This window comes from Notamacropus eugenii, chromosome 1, assembly GCF_028372415.1.
Source record: "Notamacropus eugenii isolate mMacEug1 chromosome 1, mMacEug1.pri_v2, whole genome shotgun sequence".
NCBI lineage: Eukaryota > Metazoa > Chordata > Mammalia > Diprotodontia > Macropodidae > Notamacropus > Notamacropus eugenii.
Window position 1 is genome coordinate 107,508,359 of NC_092872.1, and position 19,422 is coordinate 107,527,780.

A 19,422-nucleotide genomic window follows, 5' to 3' on the forward strand; every position below is an offset into this window, starting at 1 on the left:
GATATAATTAAGGTGGATATAAGAATTATAATAGAATTAATCATTTGCAACCAAAAGAGGAAAAAAAGTTTCTAATTCACATGCTGCAAAGAGAAATTCATGGCTAAATTGATAAAAATCGTTGAAAAATCACAGGAGCACAAAAACTTTAATCTGTGTAGATATGTGAATAGAGGAGACAAATAGAATGGTAAATAATCTCAGTAGCTACAAGCAGTCCTAGAGTGCCTCTAATTCAATTTCCCATTTGGAAGAGTTTAGGTAGACTGTTTCTGGAAGAATCATGATGATGCGCTATGGAAGCACCTTGGAGAGGGTTAGAGCACACGTGGACATTTTGTAATTGACTGCTGTCTTCTAACCACCTGGTAAATAGAAGACTATTTGACTGGCTACAGTCAAAGAACTGGTTTGGGATGCCTTCAAAAGGGATTAGATATCCTCAGCTTTTTCTCTTGGCTTGGCTTCTTGTTTTGTTTTTTCCCACCTGAAACTGATAGATGGCCCTTTCAATATGGGCCTTCTTTGTGAGAGCATTTGTTTCTTCACTTTAGGAAAAGGAACTTGGAGGCTGCAACTTCATGAGTTTTGAAAGGTCATCTGGAATTCTGGGATTCTAGAAGTTGAGTCTATGCCAGGATTGGCAGCTAGCCCTGCTTTTCTGCCTGAGTGATCACAGAGAAACCTTCAGGAACCAGCCCAGACATTGTTGTTATTGCACACATGTTTCAGTTGTGTCTGATTTTTTGTGACCCATTTGGTGTTTTCTTGGCTAAGATACTGGAGTGACTTGCAGTTTCCTTCTCTAGCTCACTTTACAAATGAGGAAACTGAGGCAAACTGGGACAAGGGACTTGCCTAGGGGTCACACAGTTAAGTGTCTGAGGCCAGATTTGAATTCAGGAAGATGAGTCTTCCTGACTCCAGGCCTGGCACTAAATCCACTGCACCATCAGACTTAAGGTAATGATGTCTCATTTGAACATGAACTTGGTGAGTTGAATGCTAATGCTAGATAGAGAGTGTGCTAAATCTGAGTCTCCTCTCCCCAGAGACCAACATGCTGAAAAGAGGAGTATGATCTTCAGTAGTTAGTACTTGTGTATGTTTGAGAATGTTTGTGCATTTGTATGTCTTCAAAGTAAATATCCTTCTGTACAAACTAATCAGTGTTAAGTAGTCAAATGGAACCACTGCTTCTGACATCCAGTAATCCACCATGCATTTCCATACCTTGCATTCACTCTCTGTCTTCCATATATGGAATGAATGTCTACCTCTTCTTGAGAAGATAAAAGAGGAAGGGTGAAGGTGCATTTCTGCTGAATCTAGAAAGAAGATTGGAGATGAGAGAGTCCAATCTTGGCAATGGAGACAGTGGGAGCAAAAGTACAAGAAGATGAGAGATGAGGGGGATAAGAATACATGACAGAGAGTAGTTCAACTTAGCTGGAATAAAAGCTATACGAAGAGCGGAAAGAGTTAAGGCTGAATAGGTAGGTTACAACCCAATTTTGGAGAGCCTTGAATGCCTCTTGAGAACTTATTTTTCCTCTCATAGTCAGTGGGGAGCTTCTTACCCATTGTGAGGAGAAGAGTGACATCATAGTGGAGGAGCCATGATGGTTACCAGAGTAACTTTGATACACATAGTTTAAAGAAAGGATAGAATAGTGGCAGTAAGACCAGTTAGAAGACTAGTCCAGATGAGAAGAGATGAGAGCAGCATGAGTGTAAAGGAACAGACAGATCAGAGAGCTTCTACAGACTTAACAATTGGTTGGCTAGACAAGGACAAACAAAAGTGTTTGGAGTGGTTTGCCAGACAAGGTCAGGATAAAGTTATGTTCTTGTTGGATTTTGTTATTGTGATATCTCATTTAATTTCCCTTGGTCACTGAAATTATTCATGGAAAGTGGCTTTGAATCATCCACAACCATGTATCTTAATAGCATAGATAATTGTCATTTAGGATGTTCAAAATGCTAAAAAAAAAAAAATGTGTTTAAAGGCAAACCCCACCCCCACCCCAAGGAGTTTAAAAATATTTTTCTTGTCATGCACAAACCCAGTTTATAAATCATACCTTACATATGTGTTGAGTCACAAGAGGGAAAAATGACCAGCAAATTCATTATTAATTTGTTCATAGTCTTGTTGCACAGAATAACTAGTTGTCAGTTTAAGTAAGAATGTTACATTATTCTGACTCTGTATATCTAACAGTTTCCTTTTCCATACAAGATGACTCATGAAATATTGTTCAACTGGTGGTGTGGACATATATCTTTTGCCAGTTCCTCTATACCAAAAAGAAAATGGGAGAAATGAGTATGTAAAGAACCATACAGGAAGGGATGGGGAGAGAGAGAGAGAAAAAGAGAGAGGCACAGAGACAGAGATAGAGAGAAAGAAGGAGGAGAAGAAGAAGAAGAAGAAAAAGAAGAAGGAGGAGGAGAAGGAGAAGAAAAAGATGAAGAAGAAGAAGAAAAAAGAAGGGAGGAGGGGCTACTTAAAAGCAACTGGAGAGAAACTCATCATGGGCTCAGTGTGGAAGGGATTGATGAGAACCTCAACAGTAGGAGAAGGATCCTACTCAAACACTGTCACAGGGTGATCCCCAAACCCCATTTAACCTTAAAATTACATGGTGGGGAACCATTATGGTTGAAGTCCCAAAGTTGAAGAACAAGAGGGAATGGCTTTGGGCAGAATCCAAGAAAGTAGAAGTTCTGAACTACTGTGCAAAGCTCTTTTCCTCTTTTGGTTATGAATGATTAATTATAATTTTTACATTTATCTTAACCATATCAAGAAAAATGCCAATTGTGGACTGACTAGGAATATTTTGTTAACTAATATAGGATATTGTCTTTTAACACTCCTTCTTTAATTAGATAATGTGCCTAAATTTATGGGATGCAGCTAAAGTAGGTCTTGGGGGACAGTTTATATCTCTAAATGTTTTTTTCAATAAAAAGAAAAAATCAATGAATTGAACATACTAATCAAAAGAACAAAGCCTTCAACTAAGCAACAATTTAGAAACTCTGAAAACTAAAGGAAAGATTAATAAAAAGGAAACTCAAACTGATAAAAATAGCAACTGCTTTTAATCGGAAAAACTAATGATAAAATAAACATTAAAAACAAAGAAATAGTCTATATAGTTAATTTAAAATTAGAAAAAGAGCTTGAAGAAACTGTGGATGAACTTCCATAGTCAATAATTTTGGAGCCAAATGAATTTATAATTAACTTTTATGAAATATTTAAAAGAATAATATTACACACATATTATCATTTGCAATAAGAAAATGTCATACATAGAGTTGTTTTCTATGATATAAATGTGATTAAATTCTAGGACACTATATCTAATGAACATTGACAGAAACATTTTAGATAAAATATTAGCAAGTACACAACAATTACATATTAGAAAAATTATTCACAATGACTAGATTGGATTTATACAAGGAATGCACATTTTCTCAGCACAAGGAAGTCTATAAATATAGCATGTTAATAATACAAAAACAGCTAGATAGAAGACCAGATCTGGAGTCAAGAAGACCTGAGTTTAAATCCAGCCACTGGCACTTGCTAGTTCTATGACCCTGGGCAAATCACTCAACCCCTGCCCACTTCAGTTTTCTTATCTGTAATATGGAGATAAAAATAATACTTATTTTGCAATGTTGTGAGCATTAAATGAGATGATAATTATAAGGCACTTAGCACAGTGCCTCGCACATAATAAACCCTGAATAAATGTTAGTTATTGTGATGATGATTATATAAATAGGTACTGAAAAGGATTTTGACAAAATCTTGAACCTGGTTCTATTAAAACCACTGGAAAGCATAGGAATGAATGAACTTTTCCTTAATGTAGTAAATAATATCTATTTAAAGAGCAAACACTGGATGTAAAAAAGAAAAGTTAGAGGGCTAAGAGAATTGAGGCAGAGCAAAGATGCCTATTATCATAACTATTATTGTATATTATCCTCCTAATGTTAGTTATACAACGAAACGAGAAAGAAAAATTAAGGGAAAAAGCATATATAAAGAGAAAAGGATATTATTTTCTGCAGATAATATGATTACTTACTTTAAAAATATCCAAAGAGTCAAGCTCAAAACAATTAATTAAGCAAATTTGAAGGATATGAAATCAATTTATGTAAACCATCATCATTCTTTCCTGTTAGCAACAAAACCACGGGGAATACCTAGAAAGAGGAATTCCATTCACTATAATTACAGAAAAACATAAAATATTTGAGATTGTATCTACCAAGATAGATTCAGGAGCTGTATCAGTCCCACTATAACACACTATTAAAAAAACGTTTGTATTTAAAGTTTTGAGTTTCAAATTCTTTCTCTCTTCCCTCTCCTCTCAGGTGATAAGCGGTCAGACATAGGTTATACAGGTGCAGTTATGCAAAAGGTTTCCATGTTATTCATTTTGTACAAGAAGAAAGTGAAAAATAGCATGCTCCAGTCTATTGAGTCAATATCAGTTCAGTGTCTACAGGCAGATGGTATACTTCTAAAGTCCTTTGGGATTGTGTTGGATCATTGTATTGCTGACAATCGTTCTTCACTGAACAACATTGCTGTTAATGTGTGCATCCTGGTTCTGTTCACTTCATTACGCATCAGTTCATGTGAGTCTTTCCAGGTTTTTCTGAAATCATTCTACTTGTCATTTCTTATAGTACAATAATATTCTATTATAATCATATACCAAATCACACACACACACACACACACATATATATAATATATTATATATATACATATATATATACATACATATATACACACCAATATACCAGTATACCAATCATATACTAGAGTGTGTTTAGCCATCCCCCAATTGATGGGCATTCCTTTGATTTCCAATTCTTAGTCATCACAAAAAAGAGCTGCTGTAAATATTTTTGAAGCAAAGGAACCTTTCTCTCCTTTTTTTGGATATCTTTGGGATATAGTCCTAGCAGTGATATTACTGGGTTAAAGGGTATACACAGTTTCTTTGATATACTTGCACTTTAATTCTTCCAGATAATTTTTTCGTAATTTGATTGGCATGGCATTGATTAATTTAGGTAGAATTTTCATTTTATTATATTGAGTTGGCCTGCCCATGATCAATGAATATTTTTCCAATTGTTTACATCTGACTTTATTTTTGTGGAAAGTGTTTCATAATTATGTTCATTTCTAGTTAATCCCTTCTCCCTTTTGCCCTCCCTTCTATCATTCCCCTCACCCCACTTGTCGTCTCCTCCCCTACCTTCCTGCAGTGTAAGATAGATTTTCATACCAAATTTAGTAAGCATGTTATTCCCTCCTTAGGCCATATGTGGAGAGAGTGGCTTCACTTTTCCCCTCTCCCCTCCCTTTTCTCTTCCACTGAACAAGATTTTTCTTATCTCTTTTACGAGTTATAGTCTGCCCCATTCCATTTCTCCTACAATTATGTTCATATAGTTCTTGGGTTTATCTTGGCAGGTAGACTGCAGTTATTTTAAATGGAATTTCTCTTTCTATCTCTTACTTCTGGACTTTGTTGGTAATATAAAGAAATGTTGATGATTTATGTGGGTTTATTTTGTATTCTGCAACTTGTAAAAGTTGTTTATAATTTCAAATAATTTTTCAATTGATTTCCTAGGATTTTCTAAGTATAACATCAAGTCACCTACAAAGAGTGATAGTTTTGTTTCCTAATTGCCTTTTCTAAATCCTTCAATTTCTTTTTCTTCTTTTATTGCTATACTTAAAATTTCTAGTATAATATTTCATAATAAAGGTGATAATGGCACCTGTGCTTTGCCCCTGATTGTATTGGAAAGGTTTCTAACTTTTAGAGAAATATTACTTATAATTTTAAGGAATGCTATCTCTGTATTCTCTAGTATTTTTTAGCAGGAAAGGGTGCTGTTTTTTTTTGTCAGAGGCTTTTCCTGCATCCATTGAGATAATCATATGATTTCTGTTGTTTTTTTATTATTATTTATATGGTTAATTATGGTGATAGGTTTTCCTAATATTGAACCAGTTCTGAGTTCCTAGTATAAATCCCATCTGGTCATAGTATATGAAATGTGATGTATTGCTGTAATCTCTTCATTAGTATTTTATTTGAAACTTTTGCATCAAGATTCATTAGGGAAATTGGTCTATAATTTTCTTTCTCTGTTTTGACTCTTCCTGATTTGAGTATTAGCACTATATTTGTGCTGTAAAAGAAATTTGGTAGGACTACTCTTATTTTTCCAAATAGTTTATATATTATTGAGATTAATTGTTATTTAAGTATATGGTAGTACTTGCTTGTGAATCCATCTAATCCTGGGGATTTTTTCTTAGGAAGTTCATGGATGGCTTGTCCAATTTCTCTTCCTATGATTGGATTATTTAAGTATTTTATTTTTTCTTCTGTTAAACTGGGTAATTCATGTTTTTGTAGACATTCATTCATTTCATTTAGATGGTCAAATTTATTAGCATATAGTTGGGCAAAATTGTTCCTAAGAATTGTCTTAATTTCTTCTTCATTGGTGGTAAATTTACCCCTTTCAAGTTTTGTTACTAGTAATTTTTTTCTTTCCTCTTTAAAAAGAAATTAACCAATGGTTTATCTATTTTTTTATGAAACCAGCTTCTAGTTTGATTAGCTCAATGGTTTTCTTACATTTAATTTTATTAATCTCTCTTTTGATTTTCAGGATTTCCAATTTGATGTTTAATTAGGGACTTGTGTGCTCAATTCACTCATCTGCTTTTTCTATATTTTATTGATGCAGGCGATTAGAGATATAAGTTTTCACCTAAGCACCACCTTGGCTATATTCCATAAATTTTGGTGTGTTTTGTCTCGATGTTGTCATTTCCTTTAATGAATTCCTTTAATGATTGTTTCTATGATTTTGTTCTTTGACCCACTTACTTTTTAGGATTATATTATTTAACTACCAATTAATTTTTAGAGTCTTTTCATTGTCCGTTATTAAATGTCATTTTTATTGCATTATGATCTGAAAAGGATATGGTTACTTGCTTTTCTGCATTTGATTGCGAGGTTTTTATGTCCTAATACGCAGTCAATTTTTGTTCAGCTGCCACGTACTGCTGAGAAGAACTTATATTCCTTTCTATTCCCATTCAATTTTCTCTGGAGATCTATCATATATAACTTTCCCAGAATTTAATACACCTCCTTAATTTCTTTCTTATTTATTTTTTGTTTACATTTATCTAATTGTGAGAGGGGAAACTTGAAGTCCCCCATTAGTATAGTTTTATTATGTATTTGCTCCTGTAATTTATTCAACTTCTTCAAAAATTTAGATGCTATAAAATTTTGTGCATATATGTTTAGTAATGATATTACTTCATTGTCTATGATACCTTTTGGCAAGATATAGTTTCCTTCCTTATCTCTTTTAATTAGATCTATTTTTGCTTTTGCTTTGTCTGAGGTCACGATTGCTGCCCCTCCTTTCTTTGTTTCAGTTGAAGCATATTAGAATCTGCTCCAGCCTCTTACCTTTACCCTCTGTGTATCCCTCTGCTTCAAATGTGTTTCTTGTAAACAACATATAGTAAGATCTTGGTTTTTAATCCATTCTGCTATCTGCTTCCATTTTATCTATCTGCTATCTGCTTTCCATTCCCATTCCCACTCCCATTTATAGTTATGATAATGAACTGTGAATTTCCTTCCATGCTGTTTTTCACTTGTTTATCCACACCTTTCTCTTACCCCATACCCTTTCCCTCCTCAGAAATGTTTTACTTCTGATTACCACCTTCTCCAATATACCCTCGCTTTTATCAGTCTCTTCCCCCTTCTATTATCACTATTCCTTTTTACTTCCTTATAAGGTAAGATAGATTTGTATATCCAACTGAGTGTATATGTTTTTCCCTCTTTGAGCTAATTTTAGGTTTAAATTTTGCCTGCCACCTCCTACCCCCATCTTCCTCTCCATTATAATATCTCTTTCATGCCTCTTTTAGGTACAATAATTTAACCCATTCAATCTTTCCCTTCCTTCTTCTTCCAAGTGTAATTTTCTTTCTTACTTCTTTATTTTTTTTTTGGGAGGGGGTCATCATTCCATCAAAGTTCTAGTACATTTTGTTGTATGAGCTCTCCAGGATATTTTGAGAGCTGCATCTATGACAGGGGAATTTGTGCTCTTTCACTCAGTGCAGGCAGAGTTTCTGATCTATAATTTGGGTTACAAGATTATGTCTTGTCAGATATTCAGTAGAGACTAATAGCCTAACGGTTGATAGCTTACACTGATGGTACTATTGTCACTGTTTCCTCGCATAATCTATGTTGATTATTAATTCCAAACTATCCTTTTGTTTCAAATTCAATGGATCATCTGTCTTATCTATTTGTCTGTGTATCTATCTGCTTTTGTGGATCCATAGAGCTTAATGTCATCCATTCAGATCCATATATATCAAGTATAACCTATTTTGATTCCACTCCTTCTTTGATTTGGAACTCACACTTAATTCCATTTACAAGATATAGTAAAGGATTTAAGGGTTAATAGGAACCTATTGTATTTGAAAAAAAAAAATTCAAATCAATTGTTGACATTTTCCCTCTTAAGATTTTAGTAGCTTTTCAATTTCAATCTTTTATTCAATATAATCTGAGTTTAGAAAGTTATTTTTTAATTGCTTTTGACTGTGAATTGAAACTGAGCAAAAAATAAACCAAACCAAACCAAATTTAAGCTAACCAAAAATCATTTTGAAATCTTTTGTGAGATCTCTTCTACAGCTGTATATCCTTATTTTGCTCTTGTTCTCCAGCCTCCTTTCCTATAACATAGACTATTAGTTAGAATTTGAGAAGTTATTATTATTCTCATTATTATTTTTCACTATTATATCATTTACATCTCTTTTAAAATGGTTCTGATAGAAACAGTCTAAGCACAAGTAGATATCTAGTAATTATTGTTTAAAATGTGAAATACTGTGGACTATTATACAGCTAGAAGAAATGACTGCATCTTATAATAAATATATATATAATCAGATAAAAGTATATTTCCTGTATATTCAATATAAGCATGCTTAGGACAACTTTAGTAACAAATAATATGACAGTGATGAAAAGCATTTCATCCCTTTTCTACATGTTTTTATTTTCTTCTACTGGACTACATCTTTTATAATATTATTTACTCTGAAGATTATGAGCATTTAGAATGGTGATACCTATTAAAACTTTATTTTAAATTCTTACAGATTCAAATTATGTCCGGGTGGCTGTGGGAAAGAGTTCTGTCTGTAAAGATGCTCCAGTTCCAGCTGAATTATCAAGGATATTTTGAGATTTGTATTTATAGGACACCAATCTCTCATCTACTTGTTTACAAAGGATAGAGAATATTTAGTATATAATTTTAGCCAACTGATTGCATCTTTTTAGGTACCTAAAAATAATTTTTAAAAATTTGTTTTTGTTTTTTTTACAACCTGCACACAACGTCCAACACTGATTTGTATGATCTGTACTAACTGAGAAGTCTAGGCTCTTTAACAATTATCTTTCTTAAGATGGCAGAAAAAAGACAAGGACTTGTCTGAGCAATCCCAAATTCCCCTCTAAACAACTTTAGATAATGTAGGAAATGAATCTTGGAGTAATACAATGAACAAAAAGATGGGGTGAAACAATTTTCCAACTCAAACCAACTTAGAAAGTTGGCAGGAAAGGCCTAACACAGTGGGATGAGAGTACAGCATAGTCCAGCACAAGCAAAGACCTGGAAAGACAGAAGCAGGCCTTGGGAGCAACTGAACTGATAGTAGAGGCTTCCAGATTTCTCAGCCCACTGACAGTAAAGGAGTCAGAGAGTCAGAAGATTAAAGGCATCCCTTTGTTGGCACTGGGTGCAGTATGCTGATGCATTGCCCAAACATGGATCTATACTGCAGTATTGGATCACAGTCTCAGGGTGAGGAAGAGCACTAGCACACCAGAGTTTGTGGAGACAGGGGAACACAGGGACCCTGGTCACAGTTTCAGGGCTGAAAAGAGTGCTTCTGGTCACTCATAGACCAAAATATAGGCCAGGAGAATAGTAAATACACCCCTCCTTAGAACTGAAACCTTACAGCCACCCAGAACAAGCTCTGAAAACAGCACTACAAAAAACCTGAAGCTTGGGATAGTGCGCCTTTGACCCTGAGAGCAGAGGCCAACTTTAACATCAAGTTAAAAGTTATTAAATAGGCTGGAAAAAATATCAAACAACAACAAAAACGAAGCTGACCATGGAAAGTTACTATGGTGACAGGGAAGATCAAAAAACAAACTGAGAAGAAGACAAGTCAAAACTGCTACACTGAGAGCCTCAAAACAGACATGAATTGGTCTCAGACCAAAGAAGAATTTCTGTAAGAACTATAAAAGGATTTAAAAACTCAAATAAGAGGGGTAGAGCAAAAGTTGAGAAAAGAAGTGAAAATGATGCAAGAAAGTCATGAAAAAGGAGTCAGCAGTTTGATAACGGAGGCCTCAGAATAATAAAGGAAATGGCATCCTAAAAATCATAATAGGCCCAATGGTAAAAGAGGCACAAAAATCTGCTAACGATTAATAGTTCTTAGAAATAAGAATTGGCCAACTGGAAAAAGATGTACAAAAATGCACTGAAGAAAAGAATAATTTAGAAAGTATAAATTGGCCAATTGGCCAAATGAAAAAGGAAATACAAAAGTTCATTGAAGGAAATAATTTCTTAAAAAAATAGAATTGGACAAGTGGAAGCTGATGATTCCATGTGATATCAAGAAACAATTAAAAAAACTCAAAAGAATAAAAAAATAGAAGAAAAGATGAAACATCTAATTGGTGAAACAACTGACCTAGAAAATAGATTAAAAAGAGATAATTTAAGAATTATTGAGTGCAGTAGATAGAACATTGGTCCTGGAATCAGGAGGATCTGAATTGAAATCTGGCCCTAGATACTTGACAGTTACTTGCTGTGTGACCCTGGGCAAGTCACTTAACCCCAACTGCCTCACAAAAAAAGAAGAAAAGAAAAAGAATTATTGAACTACTTGAAAGCCATGATTTGAAAAAAAAGAACCTAGATATCATCTTTCAAGAAATTATTAAGGAAAATTGCTCTAATATTCTAGAAGCAGAGGGTAACATAGAAATTGAGCCCATAGATCACCTCCTGAAAGAGATATCAAAATGGAAACTCCAAGGAATATTATACCAAATACAGAGGTCCCAGGGAAAAGATAAAATACTACAAGCAGTCAGAAAGAAATAATTCAAATATCATGGAACCACATTCAGGATCACACATTTAGTAGCATCTACATTAAAAAGTCAAAGGGCTTGGCATATGATATTCTGGAGGGAAAAGAAACTAGGACTATAATCAAGAATCATCTGAGTATAATCCTTCAGGGGATAAAATGGATATTTAATGAAATGGAGGACTTTCAAGCATTACTGATGAAAAGACCAGAGCTTAGTATAAAATTTGCCTTTCAAACACAAATCTCAAGAGAATAGAAAAGGTAAACAGGAAAGAGAAATCATAAAGGATTCAATAAGGTTAAACTATTTACATTCCTACATAGGAAGATGATATGTTTAACTCTTACAACCTTTCTCATTATCAGGGCAGTAAAAAGGAGTATGCATAGACAGAGGGCATAGATGTGAGTTGAGCATGACATGATGGTATCTAAAAAATTAAAATTAAGTGGCAAGAAAGGTGGGTGTACTGTTAAGAGGAGAAAGGGAGAAGTAGAATAGAATAAATTATCTCCCATAAGAGAACCATGTATGAGGATTTATAGTGGAGGGAAAAATGAGGACAGTGCTTGCACTTTACTCTCATCAGAATTGGCTCAGAGTCAAAACACTCATTTGGTATCGAAATCTCTCTTACCTTACAGGAAGGTTGGGGTGGGGAAGGGATAAGAGAAGGAGTTTAATCAAAGGTAGAGCTGACTTGGGGAGACAATTTTGAGGAGGAAAAGGGCTAAAGGAAACAGGGAGAAGGATGAACAGGAGAAAAACAGAGTGGACGGAAATACACAGTAATCACAACTGTGAAAATATTTTTACAGAAAATGTCTCTGGTAAAAGCTTCATTTCTCAAATATATAGAAAAGTGAGCCAAATTTATAAGAACACAAGTCATTCCCCAATTGATAAATGATCAAGGATACAAACAGGTGGCTTTCAGATGAAGTAATCAAAGCTATCTATAGTCATATGAAAAGATTCTCTAATTCATTATTGATTAGAGAAATGCAAATTAAAACAACTCAGAGGTAGCAACCCATACCTTTCAGATTGGCTAGTATGACAGAAAAGGAAAATGACAGATGTTGGAGGGATTTTTGGAAAATTGAAACACTAATGCACTGTTGGTAGAATTGTGAACTGATTCAACCATTCTGGAGAGCAATTTGGAACTATGCCCAAAGGGCAATCACCTGTGCATACCATTTAATCAAGCAACACCACTATTAGCTCTGTATCTGACTTTGCACAGTCCTCTCTCACTCAAATCAAAATCAACTTCAAGTCATGTCATCATTTCTCTGATGTCATCGTCCTCTTCAAAAGTGAAGGACAAAAACAATCTGTGAGTAGACCAAGCTATCTGAATAGGGTCCCAAGTAGTTGGGTAATTCAGCTCTCCCTCTCCCTTTCCTCCTCTCCAAAGGGAGGTAAATTTCCAGTTAACTTGGGGTTTACTGCCTAGATTCTCTCCTCCCTCCCTCCTTTTTTCCTTCCTTCCTTCTTTCTCCTCAGTTTACTCTGAAGCTCATACATTCGACTATAATGAGTCTCTAGCCAAGCTCCATTTAATGGGTGTGTTTTGGGCCCTCCTGGCTTTAGGTGAATTTAGAGGGAATGTCAAAGGTAACTGTTTCTATTTGGAACAGCTACAGTCTTTCCCTCCCAACTTGATTGTTTTGTTTTCTTCTTAATTAAAGAGGCCAACCCTAAACTCACTTCTTAAAGAGGTGAGGCCTATTCTCTAAGTGGGCATTACCTCACTTTAAGTGAGAACCTGAAAAGGCCTTAGCCTAAAAGGGCAAGGGTTTCCCATTGCATCCTGGGCCATCTCCAGTCATCTTGATGAATATCTGGTCACTGGATACAGTTGGCTCTGGAGGAAGAAGTGAGGCTGGTAACCTTACATAACCCTCCCTCACTCAAAGTCAACTGCAACTCATGTTATCATTTCCCTGATGTCATGATCTTCTTCAAAAACAAAGGACAAACACAATCTTTTTCTCTTTTGTTTTGTCATTGTAAATCCAATGAGTAAAATGGAACCTCAGAGTTGTTTTAATATGTCATCTGAATGTGTGTGTAATTGTACTCAGTTTTCCTTTTTTTGATTCAAATGCAAGTGAGGTTCATTGAATTTCTCTCTCTCTCACCTTTGTTACAGAAGTGGTGATTTCTCTCTATTTTTCTCTCCTTTTTTCCCATTTAGTTTCTATTTATGTTCAGGAAGATCAAAAGATCAAATAAAGACCACCCCAGGTCCTCTGTCTGTTTCATTTCTCTTTCTCTATGAGCCTTGAAGATGTTTAATATTCTTAGAAAATAATTGTTTCTTCCTTTATTAGTATGCAAACAATTCATTTCTAGTAGTCTCTTCAAATACTGTTCTGAGGAAGACATCTGGTTCCTTCCTTTGTAGAATGTAAATAAGGTATTGTCAATGGTCCTTTAAAATAAAAAAAAATTGTATATCATCTAGGTGTATCATCTACCTCTTGGATAGAACTCTGGGCCTGGAGTCAGGAAGAGCAGAGTTCAAATAGAACCTCAGACACTTAACTTGTTTTTGCCTTAGTTTCTAGACAATAATAGTGCCTACATTCCAGGGTGGTTGTGAGGATGAAATAAGATAGTAATTGTGAAGTACAGAACCCATGTGGGGCAAATTATTAATTACTGCAGTTTTCAAATTTAGCCTTGCATGGTAGAAGACCAGATTAATTTAATGCTGAACTCCAGACATGCTGGTCATACTCATCTCAGAAAAGTTCAGGGGATCTGAAAAATGATGCATGGAATTTTCAGTTTCTTGAGATATAAACTTTAGTTATGTAAAACTTAAGTCATCCATGTTCCTTATTTGGAAACACTGTTTTCCAAAGACAGTTTCCGAAGACTGTTTTCTTGCTCCTTTGTTTGAATCCTATATAATGCGTAATTTATAGAAATTCAGAGGAGTGGGTCAACTATTATGACTCTCCCCTCTGTCTGAATGACAATACACTTCTCTTTAATTATTTTTTTCCAGTTCTGGGTTTTGTTCTCTGCCTACACCTGGCACTATAGCGGGCACTATATTAATGTAAGTGATGATGATGGTGGTTTTGACTTCTGACATTGTGATGATAATTTCTTTTGACTCTTATCTCTACATTTCAAAGTGTCTACTCAGTTCTGGCCTTCTTATCAAGAATTTTGGAAATCTTCTATATCATCACACTTCTATTTTTTTCTCTTGTAGGATACAGATAAGTGATTCTTGGTTGTAAGCCTTTATATTTTACCTTTTGTATTATCTTCTCACAAACTAGGTAGCACAATGGATGGAGTGCTGGGCCTGGAGTTAGGAGGACTCATCTTCTTGTGTTCAAATCTGATCCCAGATACTTACTACCTATGTGACCCTAGGTAAGTCAATTAACCCTTTTTGCCTCAATTTCTTATCTGTAAAATGAGTTGGAGAAGGAAATGGCAAAACGCTCCAGTAACTCTGCCAAGAGAAGCTCAAGTGGGGTCAGAAAGAATCAAACACAACTGAAAATGACTGAATATAAACAATATTGCAAGCTCTTCTTTTTTTTTGTTGTGTCAATTGCCAAATATGTGAATCTGGCTGTGGATCCTTGAAAGTCTGTTGTTTGTAGTATTTTCTTGTCCTGCAAGCTCTAATTTTGGCCATGGTTTTCCTGGGAATATATATTTAGGAAATTACTTTCAGGAAGTAATAAGTAGATTTAAGAAGATACTTTAGATTTATGAAATAAACCAAGAATTTCAATAACATGGTATAATAAAAAGATAATTTTCCATGATACTGCAAATCTATTATTAACAACTTGTTATTCCTTTTAAATACATAATGAATTGCCATGTAAATTTCTTCATTTTTCTTTTTTCTTCCCTTTCAACCACACCTACCCATCCTAGAAATGCCTACCATTAGACACAAATATCCATATATATGTAAAATCATTCTATACATGCTAATTATCATTTCTTCTTTTAAATGCAGATAGTGTTTTCCTTCATATGTCCTTTGTAGTTAATTTGGTTATTTATAATAGTTAAAATGAATTATTCACTCAAAGTTGCTCTTAAAACAATATTGCTGTAACTGTATATAGCATTCTCTTGGTTCTGCTTATTTCACTCTTCGTTATTTTGTGCAAGTCTATCTATGTTTTTCTAACATCACTGAGCTCATCATTTCTTTTTTTTTATAATTAAATTTATTTATTTAACTTTTAACATTCATTTTCACAAAATTTTGGGTTACAAATTTTCTCCCCTTTTATCCCCTCCCCCCCAAACACCAAGCATTCTAATTGCCCCTATGACCAATCTGCTCTCTCTTCTATCATCCCTCTCTGCCCTTGTCTCCGTCTTCTCTTTTGTCCTGTAGGGCCAGATAGCTTTCTATACCCCTTTACCTGTATTTCTTATTTCCTAGTGGCAAGAACATTACAGTTGATCCTAACACTTTGAGTTCCAACTTCTTTACCTCCCTCCCTCTCCACCCCTTCCTTTGGAAGGCAAACAATTCAATACAGGCCAAATCTGTGTAGTTTTGCAAATGACTTCCATAATAGTTGTGTTGTATAGGACTAACTATATTTCCCTCCATCCTATCCTGTCCCCCATTACTTCTATTCTCTTTTGATCCTATCCCTCCCCATGAGTGTCGACCTCGAATTGCACTCTCCTCCCCATGCCCTCCCTTCTATCATCCCCCCCACCCTGCTTGTCCCCTTATCCCCCACTTTCCTGTATTGTGAGACAGGTTTTCCTACCAAAATGAGTGTGCATTTTATTCTTTCCTTTAGTGGAATGTGATGAGAGTAGACTTCATGTTTTTCTCTCACCTCCCCTCTTTATCCCTCCACTAATGAGTCTTTTGCTTGCCTCTTTTATGAGAGATAATTTGCTCCATTCCATTTCTCCCTTTCTCCTCCCAATATATTTCTCTCTCACTGCTTGATTTCATTTTTTTTTTAAGATATGATCCCATCCTCTTCATTTCACTCTGTGCACTCTGTCTCTATGTATGTGTGCGTGTGTGCATGTGTGTGTGTGTAATCCCACCCAGTATCCAGATACTGAAATGTTTCAAGAGTTACAAATATTGTCTTTCCATGTAGGAATGTAAACAGTTCAACTTTAGTAAGTCCCTTATGACTTCTCTTTGCTGTTCACCTTTTCATGGTTCTCTTCATTCTTGTGTTTGAAAGTCAAATTTTCTTTTCAGCTCTGGTCTTTTCATCAAGAATGCTTGAAAATTCTCTATTTCATTGAAAGACCATTTTTTCCCCTGAAGTATTATACTCAGTTTTGCTGAGTAGGTGATTCTTGGTTTTAGTCCTAGTTCCTTTGACTTCTGGAATATCCTATTCCATGCCCTTTGATCCCTTAACGTAGAGGCTGCTAGATCTTGTGTTATCCTGATTGTATTTCCACAATACTTGAATTGTTTCTTTCTAGCTGCTTGCAATATTTTCTCCTTGACCTGGGAACTCTGGAATTTCGCCACAATGTTCCTAGGAGTTTCTCTTTTTGGTCTCTTTCAGGCGGTGTTCTGTGGATTCCTTGAATATTTATTTTGCCCTCTGGTTCTAGAATCTCAGGGCAGTTTTCCTTGATAATTTCATGAAAGATGATGTCTAGGCTCTTGTTTTGATCATGGCTTTCAGGTAGTCCCAAAATTTTTAAATTGTCTCTCCTGGATCTATTTTCCAGGTCAGTTGTTTTTCCAATGAGATATTTCACATTATCTTCCATTTCTCCATTGTTTTGGTTTTGTATTGTGATATCTTGCTTTCTCACAAAGTCCTTAGCCTCCATCTGTGCCATTCTAATTTTGAAAAAACTATTTTCTTCAGTGAGCTTTTGAATCTCCTTTCCCATTTGGCTAATTCTGCTTTTGAAAGCATTCTTCTCCTCATTGGCTTTTTGAACCTCTTTTGCCAATTGAGTTAGGCTAGTTTTCAAGGTGTTATTTTCTTCAACATTTTTTTGGGTCTCCTTTAGCAGGGAGCTGATCTGCTGTTCATGCTTTGACTTCATGTCTCTCATTTCTCTTCCCAGCTTTTCCTCTACCTCTCCAACTTGATTTTCAAAATTCTTTTTGAGCTCTTCCATGGCCTGAGCCCATTGGGTGGGCTGGGACACAGGAGCCTTGATTTCTATGTCTTTGCCTGATGGTAAGCATTGTTCTTCCTCATCAGAAAGGAAGGGAGGAGATGCCTGTTCACCCAGAAAGTAACCTTCTATAGTCTTATTTCTTTTCCCTTTTCTGGGCATTTTCCCAGCCAGTGACTTGACCTCTGAATGTTCTCCTCACACCCACCTCCCCTCCTGATCCTCCCAGCCAAAGTTTGGGGTCTGAGATTCAAATGCTGCTTCCAGCCTTAGGGCTTTTGGCAGGGGCAGGGCTGCTATTCAGTATGAGATTAAGTTCAGGTGGTCAGGTCGGGGCAGGGCCGCCTCTCAGGCTCAGTTCCCTCAGGGTGTTTTTGCACAGACCTTCCACAATGGATTCAGGCTCCCACCTACTTGGGGAGCCCTGGTCTGCAGCCGCCTCTCAGCTTCTACCTCCTGGGGGGGCCTGAATCATGGGGGCACCCCACTCCCCTCTCGACCCGCCAAAGAGACTCTCTCACTGACCCCCGTCACCTGTGGGTGGAGGGACTTGTGCGGCCGCTGGAGATCCCATCCCTGAAGCCTGCTTGGATCTGTTTCTCTTGGTGCAGCGGCCGCGGCTGCAACAGGTCTGGGCTGGGCTGGGCTCTGCGTCTGCAGCGACGGACCTTTTGCGAGAGGTTTGCAGGTCCCTCTGTGGGTGGAGGGACCTGCGTGGCCGCTGGAGGTCCCGTCCCTGAAGCCTGCTCGGATCTTTTCCTCTCGGTGCCACGGCCGCGGCAGGGCTGCACTCAGCTCCCAGTCCTGGCGCCCAGTCTGCAGTGCGAAGGACCCCCCGCGAGAGGTTTGCAGGTCTCTCCGGAACAGAAATCTCCCTTGCTCCAATGTTCCGTGGCCTCTGGGTGCAGAATTCGCCGTGAGTTACTTCCCTGTAGCTGTTCTATGGGTTGTGGGTTCCGAGCTATGTGTATGTGCATCTTTCTACTCTGCCATCTTGGCTCCACCCCCCCTCATCATTTCTTATAGCATAGTAATATTCCATCACAATCACATACCACAACTTGTTCAGCCATTTCCCAATTGACGAGCATCTCTGCATTTTCCAATTCTTTGCCACCACAAAGAGAGAGATTTTAAATATTTTAGATCACATAGGTTCTTTTCTTTTCCCCTAATCATCCTGGGAAGCAGATGTAGTTGTAGTGTTACTGGATCATAGGGTATAGGCAGTTTAGTAACTCTTTAGCCATAATTCCAGATTGCTCTCCAAAATGGCTGGATCAGTTCACAATTCCAACAATAATGAATGTGTCCCAATTTTTCCACATACCCTCTAGTATTTGTCACATTCCTCTTCAATCACTTTAGTCAACCTGATAGGTGTAAACTGATATCTCAAGGTTGTTTAAATTTCCATTTCTTTAATTGATAATGATTCAGAGTAACTTTTTTACATGACTATAAATTGTTTGGATCTCTTCATGTAAAAACTGCCTGGTCATATCTGTTGACCATTTAGCAGTTGGAGAATGGCTCATATTCTTATCAATTTGACAAAGTTCTTTATAAATTTCAGATATGAGAACTTTATATGAAAAACTATAAATATTTTTCTTAATTTTCTGCTCTGCTTGTGATCTTGGCCACATTGGTTTTAATTGTACAAAAGCTTTTCAATTTAATGTAATCAAAATTATCCTTTTTACATTTCACTCTGTTCTCTCTTTCTTATTTATTCATAAATTGTTCACCCATCCATAAGTCAGATAAATCATATGTTCCATGTTCTTCAAATTTTCTTGTAATATTTCTTTATATCTAGGTCATGTATCCATTTTGACCTTTTCTTGGTAAATAATATTATTCTATGCCCAGTTAACCAAATAATTAATTAGTCCAAGGAAATCAGAATTGGCACCTCCTGGAATTAAAGTCCTTTCTTCCTATT

At 36.1% G+C, this 19,422-nt stretch overlaps 1 protein-coding gene across 1 annotated transcript in view; it reads left to right on the forward strand.

The window, feature by feature from the left end:
* The first annotated feature begins 1,691 nt into the window (after nt 1–1,691).
* The window catches only part of SYK (spleen associated tyrosine kinase), a 249,456-nt gene continuing 231,725 nt past the window's right edge, over nt 1,692–19,422 (forward strand). Inside the window, exon 1 of the mRNA XM_072611766.1 lies at nt 1,692–1,830. The gene's annotated coding sequence lies outside the window, so the exon portion shown is untranslated. The remainder of the gene's footprint in view (nt 1,831–19,422) is intronic.